Source organism: Gopherus flavomarginatus, chromosome 5 (genome assembly GCF_025201925.1).
Source record: "Gopherus flavomarginatus isolate rGopFla2 chromosome 5, rGopFla2.mat.asm, whole genome shotgun sequence".
Lineage (NCBI taxonomy): Eukaryota > Metazoa > Chordata > Testudines > Testudinidae > Gopherus > Gopherus flavomarginatus.
In genome coordinates, this window is record NC_066621.1 from 60,543,887 (window position 1) to 60,564,465 (window position 20,579).

Sequence of the window (20,579 nt, forward strand, 5' to 3'; positions counted from 1 at the left end):
CGGATGTATGTAGTGGAAATTTCCAGGGGCAGGTATATATATGCAAGCAAGAAGCAGGCTAGAGATAACAAGGTTAGTTCAATCAGGGAGGATGAGGTCCTCTTCTAGCAGTTGAGGTGTGAAAACCAAGGGAGGAGAAACTGCAGTGCCTGGTGCCGAGGGGGACAGCACATTGAACAGGGAGTCTGAAGGCTCTTCCATTTCCTCAGCTTAGAGATGGAGGCTCGCTGCCACCCTTTTTAGTAAGTCTTGATGGGCCCGATAGTCCTCCAGCAGGATGGAGAGGGGCGGGGCGGCAATCAGCTCCTCCCAGTGGAGCGAGGAGGTTGGTGCAGTGCTTTGGGTGTCAGCCGGCACTGGAGGATCCACTACCTTGTCGGACTCCGGGCACGACACTGAGGAAGTGGGGCCTGTTGACCTCTTTTCTTGGAGGTCTAGGGATGGATGCTGATGGTCCTTCTAATGCCCCCGCCACCAAGCGAGCCTCCACCGGAGGCTGCACTGGAGGCCACAGTGCCCAGTGGTACCACTGGGCTGGCCACAATGTACGGTGCCATTGCACTTGCTGAGGCACAGGTGGGGCTGGCCAATCAGGCTGGCTAGCCTGGCCTGTAGATGGGTGACTGTGAGTGGAGGTCAGGCTGGCGTACGACAAGCTGCTGCCTCCGGACTGGGAGTGGCGGTGGTGCCGGGATCTAAGTCGACCATGGGACTGCGACCTCAAGGCGGGAGAACAGCACTGATGGTAGTAGTTGCTTCACAAGAGATCTCGACAGGCGGGCACACGATGGCGGGGAGCTGGCGATCGACGCCAGGAGCTACGGTACCATGGAGGAGACTTTAAACAGGATTCCGAGTGGGGACAGTGTTGATGGTCATGCTGCAACTGACTGCGGAAACCACCTTCAAGGTGAGGACCATTGCCAACGTCTGCCATGGCCCCGTCTGAATTCACTCCGTGAAGACGAGCAGTGCCAGGAGTCCTGATCGGATGGCACCCATCCAGGCAGTCTGGCTGGCGTTGAGGGTGATCCACATGGACTGAGCCCTGAACGGTCACTGGGCGGTGAGCAGTGTCAGGAATGTTCCCCGACCAAGACTAGTACCGAGCCAGTAGTGACTACGGCAATCCCAGCAGTGGATTGCCTCTTGAGCGTGGGGCCAACATCGGCAGTACTCCTGACACTGGCATGGACATGACTCCTTAGCTGCCTTGAGGGCTTCGGGCGGAGATGGCACCTGGACATCCGGAAAGGCCTGCTCCAAAGGGGCGGACTACTCCACTCCGCGCAAATCAGAGGCCTAGGGACCGATGAGGACTGAGGATTACCCGACATGGGTCTAGTCTCTGTCCCAGACTTCCCTCGGTGCCGTTGTGAAGAGGGAGTCTTTCCAGCCCTCTTGGCACGCCCCGTGGAAGGGGAGGAGTGCCAACTAGTCGAGGGTACCGAGGGTCTCTGTGCACCGACAACGCGGTGCCAGGTACTGGATCAGAGTAGCATGCTGGGGTCAGGGCCAGCACTGACTCCATCAGGATGGCCTGGAGTCTAATGTCTCTTTCTTTTTAAGTCTGGGGCTTGAACGACTTGCAGATCTTACACCTTTCGCTGATATGGGTTTCTCCCAAGCAGCACAGACAATCTGTGTGCGAGTCACTTCTTGGCAAAGAATGCCTACAGGAGCCACATGACTTAAATCCTGAGGCACAGGGCATGCCCCGGCCTGGGCTCACTAACTAACTAAACTTAACTGAAAACTAAACTGACTACTGGTACTACTGAATGAACAGTTCTGGGGACAAGCTGCAGCAAAGCTGGAGCTGAGCAGTTCCAACGCACCTTCAATGGCAGAAAGGAGGAACTGAAGGTGGGGGGAGCACACAGCTCCCCTTATACTGCACCAGACAGGCGCCACTCCAGGGGTCGCGGGAGATGCTCTCCCTCTACGGGGAAAAACTTCCAGCACCAGTGCACGTGGCGAGCACCCACACCTACTTTGGAATACACATGAGCAATAACTCGAAGAAGAATATATTATCAAGTGCATTCTTTTATCTGGAAGAAAATATGATTTAGCACCACAAGAATTTTATATTTTTGTCAATCTACAATTTAATGTTTAATTGATATAAGCCATTTCAAGGGAAACTTGCAAATAAACCTGCATCAAGCCTGATTAAAAAAAACATGAAAGTTCACACCAATTAAATTTAAAGTAGCAATATAGTTAATCCTAAAAGAAGACATTCAAGATTTATAACAGGAGTGCTGAAAAATCCATAAGAACACACACACATACACAGACTGTTTATAACTTATAAAATTATTCAAGTTTATAAAAGCATAATTTAGTTGCACTTAATTTGCTTTTCCCTGAATTATTAGAAAACATTTCACACTAATTCATAATCATAGGAATTCACTTGCCACGTAAATCATTTCAGGATTCCCATACTGCATATATTGCCCTGGTTCAATTTTCATAATCTTATGTTTAGGACAATAGACTACTAGATAAGAAACAAGTTATTCATTTCTCCTCCTCCTCCCATTCACACGGCCTTGAAGATTACAGCTTCTAATTTCTTTGACAACTAGATAAATAGCTATGGATTCAATAAACCAAAAAAGTCTCTCTCACTCTCTCTCTCAACCCCCCCAACACCTACCCTTAACTACAATAGAAATAACCAAGAAACAACAAACCAGCTCCTGAAACATTTAAATAAATTGCTTACATGCAGTGTATCATTAATAGCCTAGAAAAGTTTAGTGTTTAATCCTTAGCTGAAAATGGATTACCTACTCTCTGTATATATAAAATCCCACATCAAAGTTTAAAGGATCATCATCAACTTGAAATCCAGTCCATTTAAAAAAAAAGGAGAGAGTTAAAAAGTAATTTCAAGGTACTATATAGTATATATACTATATACCTCCCTAAGTCCACACCATTATGGTTACAATTTTCCTATTTTGTTTCTTATCTCCCTCTCTGTGGCTGTGTGAGAGACTCACACAAACAAGAGGGGAAATGACTATATAGGCAAAACCATGTAACTGAGTTTTTGACAGCACTCTGTGTCCTCCTATACCTCTCTCTCTCTCTAGGTTCTCAGATTGTGTCACGCCTCCTGCCTTTGCTTATCCCAGGATGGAATTTTGCATTTCTCCCACTGATGGACCAGAAAAAAACAGCCTTCTTTAAAACAAAAGTATTATTTAGGAGTAGGAATAAAGCTTGCAGAGAAAAATTACAATTTTAAAAACAATTTACCTACTAATTTAATGATATCATAGAGGCAGGCCTAACTTCTACCAACACGCCCAGCAGGAATCTGCGTTTCACCCAGAGACCTACTGCCACTCTCTGGTAGGGTTGCCAACTCCCCAGGATTGTCCTGGAGTCTCCAATAATTAAAGATTTCTCTTTAAGTAGAGCTATTACATGATTAAAGCTCCTGGAATTCATCCAACCAAAGTTGGTAACCCCACTTTCTGGAGAGAGTGTACCTTTAAATTCTGCAAGAGAGCTTTTTTGTTTGTTTCTTGTTTTCTTTTGTTCTTGGCAGGTTCTTCGTCATTCTTCAAACCAAACCAATCTTGTCAGCTCAGAGCAGGAGACTGATCCAGAATCCTAAGAAACAATGGTTTTGACACTGTCTTACAACTCTGAAGAGAGTTAGTTGATGGTTGGCTATCTGCAGCCATTTCCTCCTTCCTGTCTGCATTCCAGAGAAATCCCCTATTGAGTTAAATCAATAGAGTCATACAAAAAACACCTCAATACCAGTAGTAGCTCCAAATCCAGAGCGTGTAGAATCAAAGGCAAATGAACTGTAAAAATAGAGAAGAGATAATCACTCACTTGTAACGCTGCTTCTCTGAAGATCCCATATCACCAGGATTCCTGCTCTTGGGTCTCAGTTCCCTAACACAAGACAGGCTGCAGCTTCCCAAGCTCTTAGAGATCTCTAGCCCTTGGAGACAGCCCCAACAGGAGACCCGCTGCTTATGCTTCAGTGGCCTTTCCTAGAGCATCCCAGAGCTTCTCCCATTCTAAATGTAGACCTAGCTCAGAATGAAAGCAAGATTAGCTCAAAAAAATTAACTACTGGCTTTAAAATTTGAGTCTATGAAAGATAACAGAAGTAGAACTATAGGTAAATTATCCCTTTTCTCAGAGTATCATATTTTCTGGACTTTTACCCTGTGAAACTAAAAAGCACAAGGAGTCTCCACAAACTCACATATTTTCCAATCTTTTCCTAATAAAAACAAAAAACCAAACAAGCACACAGACTGCAAAAGGTAATTTTATACAACAGAGAAGTGGCTACCCACAACAGGAAGATGTGAAGTTGTGAGAAACATTGGAGCAACTGTCAAGAGCCAAAGGGAAATGTGTCCAGAAGGAAAGAGGTATAAGATCATTCCTCAGTGGATGAGTGTCAATTGTTGATTCCAATCTGATTTCATGCACCAACTCACTACTTAGCATACAAAGGATATATGCTATACTTTATTCAACAATTCCCTTCTGCTGCAGACAAAAACAGGGAGGCAGTGAGTCACTGCAGTTGTTAGACACAAAACAGTGTAGAACAAGCAATGTGATATACCTAGAAAAATATATCTTTCAAAAATGCCATTAAGACTTTAAAGTTCCTTCTTCAATGAGCAACAATGAATGTTTAAAGCCAATTAAGACTTTAACAGGAGAGACGCAAAGCTGAACTTTAGATACTGGATCAAGCATCTTCCTCAAGGCAACTCCTACCCAATATGTAGACCAAACTGAAAGGAGTCTCATATGGAGGCTCCTGAAGTGGTATCTCCTGAAGTTTGTCCTGAGGGGGTTAGCCTGCCTGCACCTCAAATGGCCAAAAATCTTTGATAACTAGGGAAGTTCCAGACTGTTCTGTGCTAGGGAACAGTCTCAAGAGTAAGAATTCAGTCCATATAGTAAATTCAGAGTTTAAAATCATTTTCTTTCAGTTCTTTTAATGCTAGGTGTTATTTGTAGCAACTGTTGTATTGCAATCCTTACTGCAATTTAAATTCGTATTCTCAAAGTCTGAGATATAAACTGCCATAATGGTGCATAAGAAAGTGATTATTTTCACTACCGATTGGAAGAGAGTGTTCTAGTCTTTACAGTTCAACATGGTTTATAGGCTTGTTTATTTCATTGCCTGATTTGAAGCACAGGATCCCTGCCATTAAAGCAAAAGACTGAATATCAGCATTAGAAAACAACTGTAGAGCTATTGCATCATTCAGAATATCATGTTGGTTTCTTACAGTACTGTAATCCTTTATATCATTTCTAAAACAAATATCCTGGCTGCTTTTGGAACATTGTTTCTAGTGAACACATGCCATAAGTAGTAGGCAACACATAAAGAAGTGAAGGGACTTTTTCTAGTTTGTACTGTCTATTCATATTTCAAAGTAAGACAAAAGAAAAAAGGAATGCTATAGGAAATAAGATATACCACAATTACACATTAAAATCTCATTAATCTGTACTTTGCTTAAGTGCACACTTTGTAATCTGTACAAAAACATTGCTGCTTTTCCTCATCTCTCAGGAAAGATCTAAACCAGGGGTTCTCAATCTTTTTCTTACTGAGGCCCCATCAACATGCTATAAAAATTCCACAGCCCACCTGTACCAGAACTGTTTTTCTGCATATCCAGTAGATTAAAAGCCAGGGCCGGCATTAGGAAGTAGCAAGCAGGACAATTGTCCAGAACCCCATGCCACAGAGGGCCCGCAAAGCTTAGTTGCTCATGCTTTGGCTTTCTGCCCTGCACCCCAGAAAGTCTAACACTGGCCCCTCTCTGGCTTATTTTGGAAGACACCCTGAAACCTGCTTGTGGTCCACCAGGGGTCCCCAGACTTCTGGTTGAGAATCGCTCTTCTGAAAGATGTTTTCATGGTCATAAATGCTTCAGTATATTTACTTAATACACTACATTTAATAGTATATTATGAAGTATTCTAAATAATTTAAACCTGTGGTTCTCAAACTTCATTGCACCGTGACCCCCTTCTGACAACAAAAATTACTACATGACCCCATGCGTGGCGACCAAAGCCTGAGCTTACTGCCCAGGGTTGGGGGTCCAAAGCCCAAGCCCCACCACTCAGGGGGAGGGACAGCTCAGTGGTTCAATCCTTGAGGGGGACACTTAGGGATCTGGGGCAAAAATCTGCCTGGGGATTGGCCCTGCTTTGAGCAGGGGGTTGGACTAGATGACCTCCTGAGGTCCCTTCTAACCTTGAAATTCTGTGATTCTATGAATGTAACCTGAGCACTTAAGCTCTTGGGCTTCAGCTTCATCCTCAGGCAGTGAGGCTCGGGCTTCAGCTTCAGCCCAGGTGGCAGGCTTGGGCTTCAGCTTCAGCCTTGGGCCCCAGCAAGTCTAATACCAGCCCTGATGACCACATTAAAAGGGGGTCTCAACCCACAGTTTGAGAATCCCTGATTTAAACTAAACCACAATTGACACAATAAGAGAACAAAGTACATTTTGTGGAGCATTACTTCTTCATTTATGGTTTAAGTCACTTAATCAATTCTTGAGAAGTGCTAAGCACATGCAGTTCCTATTGACATCAACGTAAATGGAAAGTGTTCAGTGCCTACGTACACACACACAAACATACAAGGATAAATGAACTGCAAACATAAAACAGGAACTGTCCTCATGAAAAGGTACCATTTTAAACTCTATTTTCTAAGGTTCTTTCAACACTTCAGTTGAAACTATGTAGCAGCAAATGCCTTATAACATGTTTAAGATACAACAGAATCTGCTGTAACATTACTATTTTCACATGGTTTCAACTTCAATGTAGAAAAAAAAACTTACATGTACGGGTGTTCCCCACAATGTATTTATTTAAAACTCTTAACTATATTTATTTCCATTTTTTATAACTGGGTAAAATTTGGGAAGGGAGTTTCCTCAGAGACTGAACAAACTTGTCTGTAAAATAGCGATCTTTAAAAATTTGTTCATAAAGAAGGACTCGCTCAAATAAATCCAATTAGAAAGTTAACGGCTACTAAATCTTCTTTCTACAATATCACATCAGCATTCTTCCTAGTGTTGTAATATATTAATGCTTTACCTTTTAAGGTATTTATTAAACAATGATATCACCTAAATTATTGAACTTGTCTAGAAACATGTGCATTTTTGTACTTGCACACACTTGATCTAACTGCAGATTACAAGTCCGTGACTGTAGTATAATTACACCCAGTTATTTTTCCCTACAGTACACATATATACCTGCACCTAGATTAAATTTAGAATAAGCTTCTATTTCAATGTGTGATTGACTCATTATATGAATTCTCATTCATTTCTCAAATTAGTCATGCAGATGCCATGCAATTCAACTGAGTTAGCTCAAGGACAAAAATGAGTACCCAGTATAACATTAGGCATCAAAGCCTCCTTCTTTGATCCCTAACAAATGACACCATCTGGGAAGGTAAGAAGCAGAGTTAAAATCTGCTTATAAATGATAAAAATATGCAGAGATGAGCAAAGCTAACTCGTCCTGTCTACACACTCTCCTTTTAAAAGTTCCTTCTACAAGCAAGAACAGTCAACTGGTTGTCTTGCAACTTTCCTAATACTAAACTGCTTTATATTGCTTCAGTGATCATTTATTTTATTTAACAGATGCCAGTCCCACAGATTTAGAGGGTCAAATTTTAACACAAGTCACTCCTGTTGGAGTAACTCCACTAAAGCTAACAACATATTTACATAAGTGTAACAGCAGCATTTGATCAAAGGTACCCATTACAAATGTAAATAAGATTTTTATTTTTTACACTGCAAGATAAAAAAAAATGTGACCACATGGTTAAGGAAATAAATTGAATATAAATTACACAGACACACACGGACACCTATTATCATCCAGAGTTTAAAAAAAAAACAGCAAAGAGAGTTGAATGAGATTTTCTAATGTTATCATCTACTTAGATTATTCTTTTTCTGCCAACAACTGAAAACAACATGGCGAAGAGCTGTGGAAGCCGAGCTGAAAACCTGGGGCAGAGCTGGGAAACCACTGCAAGACTTGCCAGAAGCAGACAGGAGTGGAGGAGCTTCATCACTGCCCTAAATGCCAGATGATGATGATGACGATGATATTAAAATGTAATTTCATTTTAAAGATATTTTAAAGTGTACAAAATGCAATATATTCCATTGCAATGGCATGAAGCTGTCTTTGACTTTGGTTTATGTGGGTGCAGACTGCATCCTTCTTTTCAAAACTGGAGGCCTTGATTCAGCAAAGCACTTAAGTATGTGCTTAAATCCATTCCTTTTCAACAAAGCAATTGCACGTCCATGAAGCTTAGGCATATGCTTCAGTGATCTGTTGAACTGAGTTCTTACTGGACCAATGTAAATTTCCTATTTTTAAGATTAGCACACTCTCTCTGTATTATGTTTTATTTTGAAAGTTTTGAAGTTTCATAACACAGAAAAACAAAATATGGATTTGTCATAGTCAGAGCCAAAGGCAAAGCACTCTGGAATTTTGCAAGGCACTGTGTTGATGATGATCTGCTGATGCTGAGGTGTTGAAATAAAAAGCATTTCCAACTTTACCTTATGAGTAATCCAAATGAGGGTCTGGAAAACCTGAAAAGAACACTGCAAATTTTTTACTGCTCTTTGAAATAAATGAAAAAAGTCAACTCAGATGTATAATATTGGCGATTTTTATTCTATACCTTGTTTTCAGTTTTGTTAAAACAAATCGCTTGCCAAATGGAGAAACCATCATGCTAGTAGTAGTGAGTAACGTTCTTAAGTACACAGAATATATTATTCAGGAAGGGAGGGAGGGAGGTTTTCAAGACTTTTCCCAATCATTTGCAGGGGGTTCACATTTTATAATTTCTACATTCAACTACAAACAGCATGTGTGGTTAAATTCCATGCACCACTTAAGGTGGATGACTAGGGGAGTAAATAAGAAGGGGAAATTTCCCTATTTCCCTTATAAGTAACATGAGAGATTTCAGATGCATAATTAGGTTAGAATTTGGTCCAATATGTCTACTATATAAAATATCTACTTGATAGGACATTTTAGCAGAGGTATGTATCATTCATTCCTCAGAGATTTCATGGCCTTTTTCATGCATTCTTCAGGCCCAGAAAACATATAATTCATTGCACATATAGAGAAATTCTGCTCTTAACTCAAACCCTTTTGACTTCAACCAGTATTCACAGAGTATAAGTCCTGGCTGAATTTGGTCCAATATATCTGCTATATAAATGTACTAAATGTACATTAAAGAAAACAGAGTATATATAAAAGTAGAAACAATTTAAATAAACTTTCCAATCACATTTATATATAGCTCAACACCATGATGACACTGTATAATGTCCAAACCCTTTTCTAGCAGAGACTGGTAAAATCTTTTAAACAAGGAACATACCTCAAGGTGGTGACAAAGTTTCAGTATTGATGGACTAGGAGATGGATGATGAACTGTTGCAAATTAAGATACAACGTTAAACAAATTTGTGCCAATTAGTAAAACTATGACAGCAACAATAGCTGAAAATGAAAGCTGAATTAGCGTCACCAACTTTCCTAAGTGAGTGGCTCTCCAGATCATCTTGGAATAGTTCCTTTTGCTCAGTAAAGTGTAAACTTATTACATAATTCTTTACATATTGGTCCATCATTTAAAACTAGACTGGGCAAGGAAAAGGGAAAAATATTATTGGTAACACACAAGATGACCTAACAGACATTTTCAAACTCAAAGTATTAGGACCCTCTTATGAAACAGGCATAGGTCTTTCCCATTTTTAAATTTCTGTTACTGTGTTTCATAAAATACCAAAAAGAGGAATGGAAAAGACCTGTTAGGTCAGCTAGTTCATCCCTCACACAAAGCACAATTATTCACTGCAGTATATATTTTCTGGCTAAGCCATTCAGATTGTCTATAAAACATTGGATTTCAAGTTTAACTCAGATCTTCACATTTCTTTTTGCATAGAAAGAATTAAACCTAGTAAAGTTCTGCGGGTATTACTTTTGGGCTCAGTTTAATCAGTTTCAATCATCAGTATATGAAAGATAACATATAACACCATTTTGGGCAGGGTCACTATTTACATTGTCTATGTGTACTAAAATGCTGTAATATAGCCAAGAAAGTTAAATTTTAGGTTATGTACAAAATAAAGTACAAAGATAAGGAAAATATTACGGATGGGAGAGGAAGTGTGGGCATAATTCCTTTCCCTCCGACCATCAATCTAATTCATACTATTTGCTAAAGATATAATATATAATTGAGTTATATTAAATATATTAAAGTATATACATAAAACTAGGTTATCATTCACCCTTTACGTCTCATCAGTTTTCCTGTCTATAGTCCTATCCTTTTTATCTTTTATCTCCTTCACACATTGTGATATAATTTTCTGTTCTGTAGTTACTGACAGTTTCTTCCAAGATCAATGCTGCCCTCAAGATAGTTACCAGAACATGTTAAAAAAGCGTAATCTTATCCTTTCCCTTCAAAGAACTGCCAGTGCTGCTTCTTCACTGCTGACATGTTACACTAGACCAAGAACTGCAAAAACAATATTGTTCCCAAACCTGAGTTTCCTGGATGATGTACCAAAGACGTCACCTTCATGATAGCTCTAACTCTTCAATCCTAATAAGTTTCACATTTTTAATTTACCAAGTTTGGATGACAATCAGAATTCAGCTGATCTTTAAAGCTGTTTAAACTGTTGTCCTTCATTCAACCTCTGAATAGCTGGTTTTTATAGTTTATTTTGGACGTTCAAACTTGAAATGGTTTAGCTTAATGGATCATTTGGAAAAAAAGAACATTTTGTTCAAGCACTAAATAGGCTTTCCTCCAGAAAAATAACATTTGTAGCACGAATATGTGAAAAATACCTACATTATTGTATATTTTAATTGAAATCTGTGTATTTAGTAGAGACTTCTAGTGTGCCTTTAAATCCATTTGTTGACTGTAATGGTTTAACTAAAATTCTAAATATAAATTAGAAATCAGAGAGCACCATTGTTTTGTCTGAAATATTTATTTACCTAAAAATAAGAAAAAACTTTTGGTGTGATAAATAGTACCCAAGTGTTACAATCTCCATTTCTTGACAAAATTAGATATAGCCCTACCGTTTGGCTCAGTAACAGACAACCTTTCCAGTTCAAATTATTCTATTCCCTCTCTTTGTACTGAGGCAAGAGAGTGACTTAAAACAGGATTTGTTCAGGAATAATTAAGGTATATCCCATGCAGAGGAAAGTATGACAAGAAGTCCTTGCCATTTGTTCAGACAACAAAAACAAAATTAAAAAGATGAGACCTCCACCAGTGTAATCATTCCAAACTGATGCATGGATGTTCAGCATACTAGTTAAACCTTGTTAAGGAAGAAGCAGCAATCATACACGTAAAGAGTATCGTTGTCATCTCTCCAGGATTGGCCTGGAGTCTTCAGGAAATAAATATTAATCTTTAATTAAAGATTATGTCATGTGATGAAATCTCCAGAAATACATCCAACCGAAATCGGCAACCCTACTAAAGAGCATTGTAGAAATTCAAAATTCTTCCATACTCATCAACCTCAAAGACACTTGACTGAATTCTCAGGAAGGTTGTATCTCTACATTTTCAATCAACTACCATAATTATCCCAAATTTGTATGGAGCAGGAAGATGGCTTTGTGGTTCCCATTCTTTATTGGTAATTAAATGAAGTAAAATTTCTTCTGATGCTGCATCAGTAGAGTTATCAGCTTGTAATCTGGCAATTCCTTGAAAACTCCTCCTTCAACTGCTTTTGTGAATTTAGTGCCTCTGTAGAATCCCTTGTCCAATCCTGCGCTGTGTTTTTTGATCAAAGCCATCATCAATCAATGTGTTCAGTATTCAAGATAAAAGGTCAGAAGAGACACTGATAAGCATATATACAAAGGCATATTTTTAAAAAGAAAATTAGCTGATTTAAGAAGAAAAGTTCAGATGGTCACTAGTGTCCAAGCAGAAATGACATTGTTTCTTTAGAAACAGTTCAAAAACTGTTATCTTACAGATGGTCACTAGTGTCCAAGCAGAAATGACATTGTTTCTTTAGAAACAGTTCAAAAACAAAAACCCAAATCCTTTAGAATTTCCAAGCAATTAATGTTTTTTGGAGGAAAAAATACTCTAGTACTACTTAACCTAATATTTACAGTATTTAAAACACTAATACAAGTATTCCCCATTTTCTTCAGTACCCTAATATAATATTACATTATGAGAAACACTTAACTCAAATGCCTATTTCAGTGGATCGTGCAATATGGATTAGGAAGCTGGACTGCATTTCAGTGATTTTGGATTATTAGAAGTTATTCAAAGCAACCACTTAAAGAATAGCCATGGGAGAAAGGCAAAAAAAAATGTATTTTTCAAAACGATATGTCTCTACAAAATACCTACATCACATCATTTAAAAAAAATGTAAAGTCTTGGTTACTTCTCACAAACAAAATGTATTTTTTCCAAAAACAATATATTTTCTCTTTCAATGAGTAGGTGACAATGGGAAATATAGTATAAAATATAAATCAAAGCAATGGAGTAAACAAAAGCAAAAAGTTACACTGTATTGCATTTATGCATCTCCAGGTTTATCATCATGTAACATTAAAGAGGGCCACAGAATGACTTTGCAATATTATTCTTGTACTTTGTCAATAAAATTAACTCTGATTAATTTGTGTGGCTGTCTGTGGGTATCTCATTGGCCTATTATGTTAAAAAAACTGACAAAAATAACTATAATGAGTTCAAAGAAGAGTGATTGTGCCAAGCCTACTTTATTTTTCCATTTTATTTATTTCTAAATACTATCAACTGAATTTTCCTTTGCTGAACAACAGTGATATTTAAAAACAAACATATCTTTTTTACTTGAGTAAAAAAAACAGAACCCAGTACTATGTTTCATTATTCTTCATTAATTAAGCAGAAAATTACATAGAAATGCTTCATAGTAAATAAAATTTCTTCCAGTAGAACTCTCTAAATATCAACTAACCTTTCATCAAACAATTATCACCACTTAGTTTACCAAAACTGGTGTGTTAAAGTACAATACATATACTCCATTTTTACTTTATTATTAGATATACATCAAAAGATTAACCAGAATATAGTGTTTGTTGAGTTAAGGCCAAATCTTTGTTTCATGATCAAATGTAAAAAGAAAAGGCATTGCCTGTGGGGACAATTCAGAGGACTTTGAGGAGGGGAGGGAGGAACCTTCCCTTCCTTCAATACACAAATAGAAGCAGGAGCATCCATACAGTTAGGTCATGGCCACTACAGACGCTCCCCGAGTTATGTAAACCCGACATACGCAAATCCGAGCTTATGGAAAAAGTTCTGTAAGCTAGAAATAGGAGGGCTTTGTTTTTTTTGTTTTGTTTTTTGGTGTAATGGTCGGAGATACGTTTCCGACTTATGCAAAATCCAAGTTATGGAACACTTGCATAAATCAGGGAGTGTCTGTATTAAAAAATAAAGAGGTGCAACAAACTCGGCCTTCTCCCTCCCCTGTATGTAGGGCTTTGGATATGTTCATGTCTATGGCTGTGCATGTGTCTGTGTTTTAAAGTGTTTTAGCAATCCTTGTCTTTTTCTCCTGAAAGCCTGATAGAAGTCTCACTAATTTTCCTCAATAAAATATAAATATCATTATACTTCATAATATATAAACTGTTTGGAGTGGACTATACTAGCACAGACCATAATGTATCCCAATCCTGACGGTGGCCTCTGAGTGCTACAGCAATGTTAGATAGTAAAAAGCACAAATATTTCCATCACTTCGATGCCAGCTTAAAGATCAGAGGCCTGAAGATGGCTTTAATAATCAAGATATGAGTTAACTTGCCTTTCTCTTTCAATGGACACCCAAGTATGGTTGTGCAAAAGGTGTTCCAGTAAAAAGCCAATCACTTCTCAATTATTTTAGCCTTCAGAAGAGGTAATCTTTTTCAAGCTTAGCTCTTTTTATATGTCATTGTCATATGCCTAACTTTTGTTTTCTTTATATACACTTTTGTACTTATACAGCACTTTTCACACACAGATGTTTAAGTCGTTTACAAAACTGAGAAAGTAATTTTCTGTTTTCCGGATGGAAGAAACTTATGCACAAAAAAGTTAAACATCTCACCAAAGATCACACAGCACATTAATGAGACAATTAGGAAAATAACTCAGTTCCCCTGATTTGTAGCCTTTTTGCTCAAGCCTCTATACAAATGCTTGATGTTCTAGTCACTATTTCTTTCATTTAAATACTTAATTTAATAGGCTAGTGAAGAGGGGACTACATTATGTCACAATAAAAATAATTGTATATCAGCTTTTCTTTTAGGTTTTTTCCAAAACATTACAAGAAAATTAGTTTCACTCATAAACACTTCGAAAAGATTAGAGTTGTCAACCACCCTAATTACATCAACAAATCCTTAAAAAACTTTCAGAACCCACATAGTCACATTGCAAAATCACATTGTGAGACACAAGCTTTCCCTATCAGACAAATTTATACAAGTGACAAACCCAAAAGAGACATTTTCAAGAGTTTTACTGCTACAAAAATCAGTCTACCTTGTAATTCCGAAATTACAAGATCAAGCTACTATGTCTAGTATCTACAGGAAAAAGACTTTTCATTCTACCCTAAACACAATATTCCTAAACCTGTTACTACTTACCTAATTCATCCAACCTATACTTTTTCCGTTACTGTCACAGTTCCAGGGCTAAATGCACCTCTGACCCCTTGCATAGTTTATGTTTAGAGGTCTCTGGCCTCAAGCCATCACCTCTCTGTGAGCAGGAATTTGCATCCCCCTTCTTCCAGACCAGAGATTTAGGCTTGTAGTTCCCCTGAAATTCACTGTGACTATACCAACAGGTATGACCTCAATAACTAGAGCCTGCTATTCTGTTCTCTCCCAAGGGTGGCTGGGTGGGTGGTTCTCTCCCAAGGGTGGTTACCAGATTTCACAAAGCACAGTACGTTTATTTAGTACAAAAGCATTAAAAAGAAAACATATAAATAAAACAATAAACATTCTACCTGGTTGCTAAGCTTACCAAGTGTCACTCATCTTCCACAGAGCCACACTGGCAGCTTCCAGGTGCTTCAAACCCTTTCAGTAGGGTTTTTGGCCTCTTGGGTTACAGTCTCATGTCAGTTTCTGGACCATGAGGGACTCTGAGTCAGTTTGTGATGACCCATTATACCAAACACCCTTTCTTTGTCTCTTAGCCTTTTGAACCCTATCTGAACCTGTATATGCAATTCTCCTAGGGGGTGGTACTGCTTTTGAATTGTTTATCTGTCCAGGAATTTGCAGGGGTTCACCAATGATTTTAGCTGTTGGGGGAAACTCGGTAACCTTCCCCCCATGGAGCTAGAATACAATCCCTAGCTCACAAGGATATTTATAACATTTAAAAGATAAACATGCTTATGAAATAATCCTTTTGACTATAGCATCTGCATCTCTCAATATAACAGACTTCTGAATTTTCCACGCTTCTCTCATCTGTCACAGTTATGTCAGTAACAATTCCTGCAATAAATGCAAAGAAAAATGTATTTGTTTGTCACTATTCCACAGTTGCTATCTAACCTCTTTTGGCCAAGACTTACTTGAAATTATATTTTCTGTCCTAGCTGTTTCATTCCCAACAAGAATCTTGGATTGTCTAAGGATTTATTTAAAAAGAAAAATATAAGAGGAAGAAAAAAGGTTGATCACTATGCAGAGTAAGTAGAAAGTCCATGGTTGAATGTATACTCCTCCCTTCCTCAGCCACTCTCCATACCCAGACATTAGTGGAGCAGCTAAGGCAGGAGAGGGAGAAGAGCAGAGTCAGCCAGAGTTAACATAGCCACATCACGGGCATCAACACTCTCTGAGCAGGGCAATGACAGAACAGCATCAAAACAGAAAAAACAGACAAATGGAAAGCAAAGATGAGACGGGGGAGAAATGGGAGAATTTCAGAAGGCAGAAAACAGAGGGAATGTCTACAGAGAGAAGAAAAAAGTAGGAAGAGGAGGAGAAAAGCTCGACATCGTTCCCCCTTTCATAATGTCAGATGAGAGAGAAAGAGCCCTATACTCTTCAAAAGGGGAACCTCATGTTATCACCCTAACACACTAATGAAGTCCGCACCCCAAGAAGACAGCTACAGCTATAGAGAGAAAGTTCAAATAAAGCATTTTGTGAAGGATGGAAGGATGCTGAGCCTCATAAAGGGCTTCCAAAAATGTGGAGAAGTTTTCAGACTTCTGGACATTTATCTAAACTCCAAATATCTTTTGACACCTCAAAAGATATTTGGAGTTTAGATAAATGATATTATTATCCTGAATAAATAAGGTATCCGTATTAAAATAATCCAAAATCACCAGCAGCACTCATGACCCTCCAGCAGCTGACTACCTATGTAAATAATGGCCAAGACAGACTGCAGAATCGTCCCTAGAAAATTTTCAAATATTGAGAACTATAAAAATCTGATTTAAACGAGAAGTCTTTTTTCCCCCCATATGTACTGTGTTTGCAGACTAGACTGCTTTTACTGTATTGTATTCTCATGAATTCAATACAATTTATGCTCAAGCCAAGTAATCATTAGACTAGATTCTTGGATCACATCTATGAAAATATTTTTCTGACAGTGTGACTTTTACAAGACACAGAAAATATGTTCTCAGAGAATATCATCTACTACATTCAAAAATAGTGGGTTATAGTTACACCATTGAAAGATACTTAAATTTGACACATTGCAGAAACAGACCATTGAGACTAAGTGCTCTTGACTATCACCAGTGAACCAAGGAAAACATTTTCTTAGTTGTATTAACATGACCTCAAAAGCAGCATGTTACAATGGTGCCGGCTGTAACTATATTGGTAAAATAAGGAATAGTCAATGGTGGTTCTTAGCCCTGATCTACACTACAAGGTTAGGTTTAATTTAGCCGCATTAGGTCAATTTTACAATGAATGAGTCCACACAAGCAATCCCGTTCCATCAACTTAAAGGGCTCTTAATATCGACTTCTGTACTCATCCGTGGTAAGGAGAGTAGCACTAAAATCAACCTTGCTGGGTCGAATTTGGGGTAGTGCGGTTCCAAATTGATGTTATTGGCCTCCGGGAGCTATTCCAGAGTGCTCCAATGTGACCTCTCTGGACAGCACTTTCAACTCCAATGCACTAGCCAGGTACACAGGAAAATCCCCGGGAACTTTCGAATTTCGTTTCCTGTTTGGTCAGAGTGCCGAGCTCAGCAGCACAGGTGACCATGCAGTCCCCCAAGAATAGCAAACGAGCTCCAGCATGGAGCAAACGGGAGACGCTGGATCTGATTGCTGTATGGGAAGAAGAATCTGTGCAGACAGAACTCAGATTAAAAAGAAGAAATGCTAATATATATGCCAAAATCACACAGGGCATGATGAATAGAGGCTACAACAAGGACACTCAGCAGTGCCGCGTGACAATCAAGGAGCTCAGGCAAGCCTACCAAAAGACAAAGGAAGCAAACGGTCGCTCTGGGTCAGAGCTCCACATATGCCACTTCTATGATCAACTGCATGGCATTCTAGGGGGGGACTGTACCACTACCCCACCACTGTCCGTGGACACTTGCAAGGGGGAAGTCTCACGCAACACGGAGGAGGATTTTGTGGATGAGGAAGAGGAGGAGAACGCGCAGCGGGCAAGCAGTGAATCCATTCTCCCTGGCAGCCAGGACCTTTTCATCACCCTGGAGCCAATACCCTCCCAAGGCAGGATCTCCAACCCTGAAGCCAGAGAAGGCACCTCTGGTGAGTGCACATTTGTAACTACAGTACAGAGTTCAAAAACAACAGTGTTTAAAGTCTGATTTGCCCTGAAGACTTGGGATGTATTCACAGCCAGTACAGCTACCGGAAAAGTCTATTAACATGTCTGGGGATGGAGCGGGAATCCTCCAGGGACATCTCCATGAAGCTCTCCTGGAGGTACTCTGAAAGCCTTTGCAGAAGGTTTCTGGGGAGGGCTGCCTTATTTCGTCCTCCACAGTAGGCTACTTTACCACACCAAGCCAGTAGCAAGTAATCTTGAATCACTGCAGCACAAAGCATGTCAGCGAATGGTCCTGGGTTTGGTCGCATTCAAGCAACATTCGGTCTATATCTTTCTGTGTTAGCCTCGGGAGAGTGGTATCATTCACAGTCACCTGGCTGAAATAAGGGAATTTTTGTAAGGGAACAGTGAAAGGACCACATTCATGCTGGGCTGTTTGTGCTTGGCTAAAAGGGATCATTCCTGAGAACAGCCACATGGCAGGGGGGAAGGGTGAAGGGATCATCCCAAATAGCCACGCAGAGGGTGGGGGGAGGTGTGTGCTGCACATCCGCCTGAAAACTGCAGCCCCTCCTTTTAAATGGCAAACCCAACCAGCATTGCTTGCTATGGGAAAGAAGGATGATGCAGTTTGAAAACATTCCCACATGTTACGAAGGCATTAGAAGCCAAACCCGCATACCTTTTGGTTTACTATGGTTGCCTGGAAACTGAATTCTGTTGCCCAGCCGTGTGTGATGTGTCACCATACCGACAGGCACTCAATATAAAAGGCAAAATGCAACCTTGTACCTAAAGCATATGTGCTGTCTACTGTGAATTACTTGATTCACTGTGAAAGAATCTCCCTTTTGTTCTCAGAAATATATCACCTTAAATTTTACTCTCCATTTTTATCCCCCCGCAGGTACAAATGTTTCTATGCTCCTCCATCATCTCCATCCCTGAGGTTATCGCATTAGAAGGCAAAAAAACCACACTCGCAATGACATGTTTTCTGAGCTCATGCTATCCTCCCACACTGATAGGGTACAGCTGAATGCATGGAGGCATTCAGTGGCAGAGTCCAGGAAAGCACTAAGTGCCCGTGATGAGAAGAGGCAGGATGCAATGCTGAGGCTAATGGGGGAGCAAACGGACATGCTCAGGCGTCTGGTGGAGCTGCAGGAAAGCCAACAAGAGCACACACCGCCGCTGCCTCCACTGTACAACCGCCTGCCCTCCTCCTCAAGTTCCATATCCTCCTCATCCAGACGCCCAAGAATGCAGGGGGGCAGGCTCTAGAGAATGGCCCAAGCAACAGGAAGCAGTCATTCTAACAGTTTTGATTTGTAGTGTGGCTACAATAAGCAATGTGGCCTTGTCCTTCCCTCCTTTCCTCCTCTCCCACCTCACCCAGGCTACCTTATCAGTTATCTGGGGGGAGGGATAGCTCAGGGGTTTGAGCATTGGCCTACTAAACCCAGGGTTGTGAGTTCAATCCCTGAGGGGGCCATTAAGGGAACTGGGGTAAAAATCTGGGGATTGGTCCTGCTTGGAGCAGGGGGTTGGACTAGATGACCTCCTGAGGTCCCTTCCAACCCTAATAGTCTATGATTCTATGATCTTCCTTTTTTTTTTTTAATTAATAATGAAAAAATGCATGGTTTCAAAACAATAGTGACTTTATTTCCTTTGCCAGCTGTGATCAAAGAGGGGAGGGTGGCTGGCTTACAGAGAATTAAAATCAACAAAGGGGCAGGTTTGCATCAAAGAGAAAAATACACAACTGTCACACTATAGTGTGGCCAGTCATGAAACTGGTTTTCAAAGCCTCTCTGATGTGCAGCACACCTATCTGCGCTTTTCTAATAGCCAGGCTATTTGCCTCAACTGCCAAGCCATAAAAATCTCCCCCTTACGCTCACAGATACTATGGAGCACACAGCAAGCAGTAATAACAATGGGAATATTGGTTGTGCTGAGGTCTAACCTAGTGAGCAAAAAGCACCAGCGAACCTTTAAATGTCCAAGGGCACATTATACCACCATTCTGCACTTGCTCAGCCTATAGTTGAACCGCTCTTTATTACTGTCCAGGCTGCCTGTGTATGGCTTCATGAGTCATGGAAGCAAGGGGTAGGCTGGGTCTCCAAGGATAACTATTGGCATTTCAACATCCCCAACAGTAATTTTCTGGTCTGAGAAGTAAGTCCCTTCTTGCAGCTTCTCAAACAGCCTGGAGTTTCTGAAGATGCGAGCGTCATGCACCTTTACCAGCCATCCCGCTGATGTCAGTGAAACGTCCCTTGTGATCCACCAGTGCTTGCAGCACTATTGAGAAGTACCCCTTGCGGTTTATGTACTGGTTGGCAAGGTGGTCCAGTGCCACGATAGGGATATGCATTCCATCTATCACCCCATCACAGTGAGGGAAACCCTTTGCAGCAAAGCTATCCACTATGACCTGCACATTTCCCAGAGTCACTATCCTTGATAGCAGAACGTCAGTGATTGCATTGGCTACTTGAATCACAGCAGTCCCCACAGTAGATTTTCCCACTCCAAATTGATTTCTGACTGAACGGTAGCAG

The 20,579-nt window shown here is 40.1% G+C and overlaps 2 protein-coding genes and 1 long non-coding RNA gene across 8 annotated transcripts in view; 1 reads left to right on the plus strand and 2 right to left on the minus strand.

Annotated features, from left to right (window-relative positions):
- LOC127052012 (uncharacterized) overlaps window positions 1–20,579 on the plus strand; it is a 584,770-nt gene that overhangs the window by 488,860 nt on the left and 75,331 nt on the right. The window lies entirely within an intron of this gene.
- The window catches only part of SBF2 (SET binding factor 2), a 588,450-nt gene that overhangs the window by 442,406 nt on the left and 125,465 nt on the right, over window positions 1–20,579 (minus strand). The window lies entirely within an intron of this gene.
- Window positions 14,695–16,461, minus strand: LOC127052035 (uncharacterized). The gene is made up of 2 exons (XR_007774669.1): window positions 15,789–16,461; window positions 14,695–15,708 (listed from the first exon to the last, which is right to left on the minus strand). It is a non-coding gene; the product is annotated as an uncharacterized LOC127052035 (long non-coding RNA).